Source organism: Salmo salar, chromosome ssa03, assembly GCF_905237065.1.
Source record: "Salmo salar chromosome ssa03, Ssal_v3.1, whole genome shotgun sequence".
Taxonomy (NCBI): domain Eukaryota; kingdom Metazoa; phylum Chordata; class Actinopteri; order Salmoniformes; family Salmonidae; genus Salmo; species Salmo salar.
This window is the reverse complement of record NC_059444.1, coordinates 3440468-3446467: the sequence shown is the minus strand read 5'-3', so window position 1 is coordinate 3446467 and position 6000 is coordinate 3440468.

The following is a 6000-nucleotide window of genomic DNA, read 5'->3' as shown; positions in this document are numbered from 1 at the left end:
GAACTTGAGACATCTTTGCCATTGTGACAACTGCACATTTTTAGTGGAATTTAATTGTCCCCAGTACAAGGTGCACCTGTGTAATGATTATACTGTTTAATCAGCTTCTTGATATGCCTCAGATGGATGGGACACCTTATCTCAGCTCACTGGTCACCATAGCAACACCCACCCATAGCACGCGCTCCAGCAGGTATATTTCACTGGTCATCCCCAAAGCCAACACTTACTTTGTCCGCCTTTCCTTCCAGTTCTCTGCTGCCAATTACTGGAACGAATTGCAAAAATCACTGAAGTTGGAGGCTTATATCTCCCTCACTAACTTTAAGCATCAGCTGTCAGAGCAGCTCACCGATCACTGTACCTGTACACAGCCCATCTGTAAATAGCCCACCCAACTACCTCATCCCCATATTATTACTTACCTTCTTGCTCTTTTGCACCCCAGTATCTCTACTTGCACATCTTCATCTGCACATCTATCACTCCAATGTTGATGCTAAATTGTAATTATTTTCGCCTCTATGGCCTTTTTATTGCTTTACCTCCCTACTCTTCTACATTTGCACACACTGTACATAGACTTTTTCTATTGTGTTAATGACTGTACGTTTGTTTGTTTGTTTGTAACTCTGTGTTTGTCGCACTGCTTTGCCAGATCTTTTCCAGGTCGCAGTTGTAAATGAGAACTTCTTAACTAGCCTACCTGGTTAAATAAAGGACTTGTTCTCTACTAGCCTACCTGGTTAAATAAAGGACTTGTTCTCTACTGGCCTACCTGGTTAAATAAAGGACTTGTTCTCAACTTGCCTACCTGGTTAAATAAAGGACTTGTTCTCAACTTGCCTACCTGGTTAAATAAAGGACTTGTTCTCAACTTGCCTACCTGGTTAAATAAAGGACTTGTTCTCAACTTGCCTACCTGGTTAAATAAAGGACTTGTTCTCAACTTGCCGACCGGGTTAAATAAAGGACTTGTTCTCAACTGGCCTTCCTGGTTAAATAAAGGTGAAATTTAAAAAAGGAGAAATGCTCACTAACAGCGATGTAAACAATTGTTAAATATTTGTTTGTCTGCTTATGGAAGATTTCTGGGTTCTCTTATTTCAGCTCATAAAACATGGGACCAACACAGAGAGGTTCAGGCAAGGCAGAACAGTGTTTACATTTACATTTTAGTCATTTAGCAGACGCTCTTATCCAGAGCGACTTACAAATTGGTGCATTCACCTAAATATCCAGTGGAACAACCACTTTACAATAGTGCATCTAAATCATCTAAATGTGTTGCGTTAATGCTTTTGTTCAGCAGGCAAAAGAAACGTGAAAATGATAATGCATTAGTGCAGTAAACTGATTTAAAATGCTGGAATTAAATGAACTAGTTTCGTTGCACCTGGGCTACTGTTCAGTCGTGGGGGTGAGGTACTACAGAGGGACTTGGGGAAATTACCGCTGGCCCAGAACAGGGCAGCACGGCTGGCCCGTAAATGTACCCAGAAAGCCAACATTAATATGCATGTCAGTCTCAGATCAAAGTGGAGGAGAGATTGACTTCATCGCTACTTGTTTTTGTAAGCAGTATTGACATGTTGAATACACTGAGCTGTCTGTTTAAACTACTGGCACACAGCTCAGACACCCATCCATACCCCACAAGACATGCCACCAGAGGTCTGTTTAAACTACTGGCACACAGCTCAGACACCCATCCATACCCCACAAGACATGCCACCAGAGGTCTGTTTAAACTACTGGCACACAGCTCAGACACCCATCCATACCCCACAAGACATGCCACCAGAGGTCTGTTTAAACTACTGGCACACAGCTCAGACACCCATCCATACCCCACAAGACATGCCACCAGAGGTCTGTTTAAACTACTGGCACACAGCTCAGACACCCCATACATACCCCACAAGACATGCCACCAGAGGTCTCTTCACTGTCCCCAAGTCCAGAACAGACTATGGGAGGCAGACAGTACTACATAGAGCCATGACTACATGGAACTCTATTCCACATCAGGTAACTGACGCAGCAGTAGAATCAGATTTAAAAAGCAGGTAAAAATACACCTTATGGAACAACAGGGACTGTGAAGAGACACACATACGTACACGTGTATGGTGTAGTAGTAGAGTAGTGGCCTGAGGTCACACTTCATGTATTGTGAAATCTTTTGGAAAATGTATTTTAATGTTTAAAAATATAATGTATATTACTGCCTTAATTTTTACTGGACCCCAGGAAGAGTAGCTGCTGCCTTGGCAGGAACTAATGGGGATCCATAATAAACCCCAGGAAGAGTAGCTGCTGCCTTTACAGGAACTAATGGGGATCCATAATAAACCCCAGGAAGAGTAGCTGCTGCCTTGGCAGGAACTAATGGGGATCCATAATAAACCCCAGGAAGAGTAGCTGCTGCCTTTACAGGAACTAATGGGGATCCATAATAAACCCCAGGAAGAGTAGCTGCTGCCTTGGCAGGAACTAATGGGGATCCATAATAAACCCCAGGAAGAGTAGCTGCTGCCTGGGCAGGAACTAATGGGGATCCATAATAAACCCCAGGAAGAGTAGCTGCTGCCTTGACAGGAACTAATGTTGATCCATAATAAACCCCAGGAAGAGTAGCTGCTGCCTTGGCAGGAACTAATGTTGATCCATAATAAACCCCAGGAAGAGTAGCTGCTGCCTTGGCAGGAACTAATGGGGATCCATAATAAACCCCAGGAAGAGTAGCTGCTGCCTGGGCAGGAACTAATGGGGATCCATAATAAACCCCAGGAAGAGTAGCTGCTGCCTTGACAGGAACTAATGTTGATCCATAATAAACCCCAGGAAGAGTAGCTGCTGCCTTGGCAGGAACTAATGTTGATCCATAATAAACCCCAGGAAGAGTAGCTGCTGCCTTGGCAGGAACTAATGGGGATCCATAATAAACCCCAGGAAGAGTAGCTGCTGTCTTGGCAGGAACTAATGGGGATCCATAATAAACCCCAGGAAGAGTAGCTGCTGCCTTGGCAGGAACTAATGGGGATCCATAATAAACCCCAGGAAGAGTAGCTGCTGCCTGGGCAGGAACTAATGGGGATCCATAATAAACCCCAGGAAGAGTAGCTGCTGCCTTGGCAGGAACTAATGGGGATCCATAATAAACCCCAGGAAGAGTAGCTGCTGCCTTGGCAGGAACTAATGGGGATCCATAATAAACCCCAGGAAGAGTAGCTGCTGCCTTGGCAGGAACTAATGGGGATCCATAATAAACCCCAGGAAGAGTAGCTGCTGCCTGGGCAGGAACTAATGGGGATCCATAATAAACCCCAGGAAGAGTAGCTGCTGCCTTGGCAGGAACTAATGGGGATCCATAATAAACCCCAGGAAGAGTAGCTGCTGCCTGGGCAGGAACTAATGGGGATCCATAATAAACCCCAGGAAGAGTAGCTACTGCCTTGGCAGGAACTAATGGGGATCCATAATAAACCCCAGGAAGAGTAGCTGCTGCCTTGGCAGGAACTAATGGGGATCCATAATAAACCCCAGGAAGAGTAGCTGCTGCCTTGGCAGGAACTAATGGGGATCCATAATAAACCCCAGGAAGAGTAGCTGCTGCCTTGGCAGGAACTAATGGGGATCCATAATAAACCCCAGGAAGAGTAGCCGCTGCCTTGGCAGGAACTAATGGGGATCCATAATAAACCCCAGGAAGAGTAGCTGCTGCCTTGGCAGGAACTAATGGGGATCCATAATAAACCCCAGGAAGAGTAGCTGCTGCCTGGGCAGGAACTAATGGGGATCCATAATAAACCCCAGGAAGAGTAGCTGCTGCCTTGACAGGAACTAATGGGGATCCATAATAAACCCCAGGAAGAGTAGCTGCTGCCTTGGCAGGAACTAATGGGGATCCATAATAAACCCCAGGAAGAGTAGCTGCTGCCTGGGCAGGAACTAATGGGGATCCATAATAAACCCCAGGAAGAGTAGCTGCTGCCTTGGCAGGAACTAATGGGGATCCATAATAAACCCCAGGAAGAGTAGCTGCTGCCTTGGCAGGAACTAATGGGGATCCATAATAAACCCCAGGAAGAGTAGCCGCTGCCTGGGCAGGAACTAATGGGGATCCATAATAAACCCCAGGAAGAGTAGCCGCTGCCTTGGCAGGAACTAATGGGGATCCATAATAAACCCCAGGAAGAGTAGCCGCTGCCTTGGCAGGAACTAATGGGGATCCATAATAAATACAACAGCAGTAACCAAATGGGTCGTTTTCCTCTCCAGCGTTTTTCAGCAGATGGTGCAAAGAGTCAAAGTGAAAAATAAGGAACAGAAACTAGAAGAAAAGACTGGAACCAACTGACTGCAAAGTAAACATGATGTATTAAACAGCTTGACTTGGGATGGAAGAAGTGCAGCAGCCGTCTATTATTTTATCAAGTGTGGGGCGGCAGGTCGCCTAGAGGTTAGAGCGGTGGGCCAGTGACCAGCAGGTAGCCTAGAGGTTAGAGCGGTGGGCCAGTGACCAGCAGGTAGCCTAGAGGTTAGAGCGGTGGGCCAGTGACCAGCAGGTAGCCTAGAGGTTAGAGCGGTGGGCCAGTGACCAGCAGGTAGCCTAGAGGTTAGAGCGTTGGGCCAGTGACCAGCAGGTAGCCTAGAGGTTAGAGCGGTGGGCCAGTGACCAGCAGGTAGCCTAGAGGTTAGAGCGTTGGGCCAGTGACCAGCAGGTAGCCTAGAGGTTAGAGCGGTGGGCCAGTGACCAGCAGGTCGCCTAGAGGTTAGAGCGGTGGGCCAGTGACCAGCAGGTAGCCTAGAGGTTAGAGCGGTGGGCCAGTGACCAGCAGGTCGCCTAGAGGTTAGAGCGGTGGGCCAGTGACCAGCAGGTAGCCTAGAGGTTAGAGCGGTGGGCCAGTGACCAGCAGGTAGCCTAGTGGTTAGAGCGGTGGGCCAGTGACCAGCAGGTAGCCTAGAGGTTAGAGCGGTGGGCCAGTGACCAGCAGGTAGCCTAGAGGTTAGAGCGTTGGGCCAGTGACCAGCAGGTAGCCTAGAGGTTAGAGCGGTGGGCCAGTGACCAGCAGGTAGCCTAGAGGTTAGAGCGTTGGGCCAGTGACCAGCAGGTAGCCTAGAGGTTAGAGCGGTGGGCCAGTGACCAGCAGGTCGCCTAGAGGTTAGAGCGGTGGGCCAGTGACCAGCAGGTAGCCTAGAGGTTAGAGCGGTGGGCCAGTGACCAGCAGGTCGCCTAGAGGTTAGAGCGGTGGGCCAGTGACCAGCAGGTAGCCTAGAGGTTAGAGCGGTGGGCCAGTGACCAGCAGGTAGCCTAGTGGTTAGAGCGGTGGGCCAGTGACCAGCAGGTAGCCTAGAGGTTAGAGCGTTGGGCCAGTGACCAGCAGGTAGCCTAGAGGTTAGAGCGTTGGGCCAGTGACCAGCAGGTAGCCTAGAGGTTAGAGCGGTGGGCCAGTGACCAGCAGGTAGCCTAGAGGTTAGAGCGGTGGGCCAGTAACCAGCAGGTAGCCTAGAGGTTAGAGCGGTGGGCCAGTAACCAGCAGGTCGCCTAGAGGTTAGAGCGGTGGGCCAGTAACCAGCAGGTAGCCTAGAGGTTAGAGCGTTGGGCCAGTGACCAGCAGGTCGCCTAGAGGTTAGAGCGGTGGGCCAGTAACCAGCAGGTCGCCTAGAGGTTAGAGCGGTGGGCCAGTAACCAGCAGGTAGCCTAGAGGTTAGAGCGGTGGGCCAGTAACCAGCAGGTAGCCTAGAGGTTAGAGCGTTGGGCCAGTAACTGAAAGGTTGCTGGATCAGATCCCCAGAGCTGACAAGTCAGGTCAGTTAGGAACAAATTCTTATTTACAATGACAGCCTAGGAACAGTGGGTTAACTGCCTTGTTCAGGGGCAGAACGACAGATTTTTACTTTGTCAGCTCAGGGATTCAATCCAGCAACCTTTCGGTTACCAGTCCAACACTCTAACCACTAGGCTACCTGCCGCCCCTCTAACCACGAGGCTAC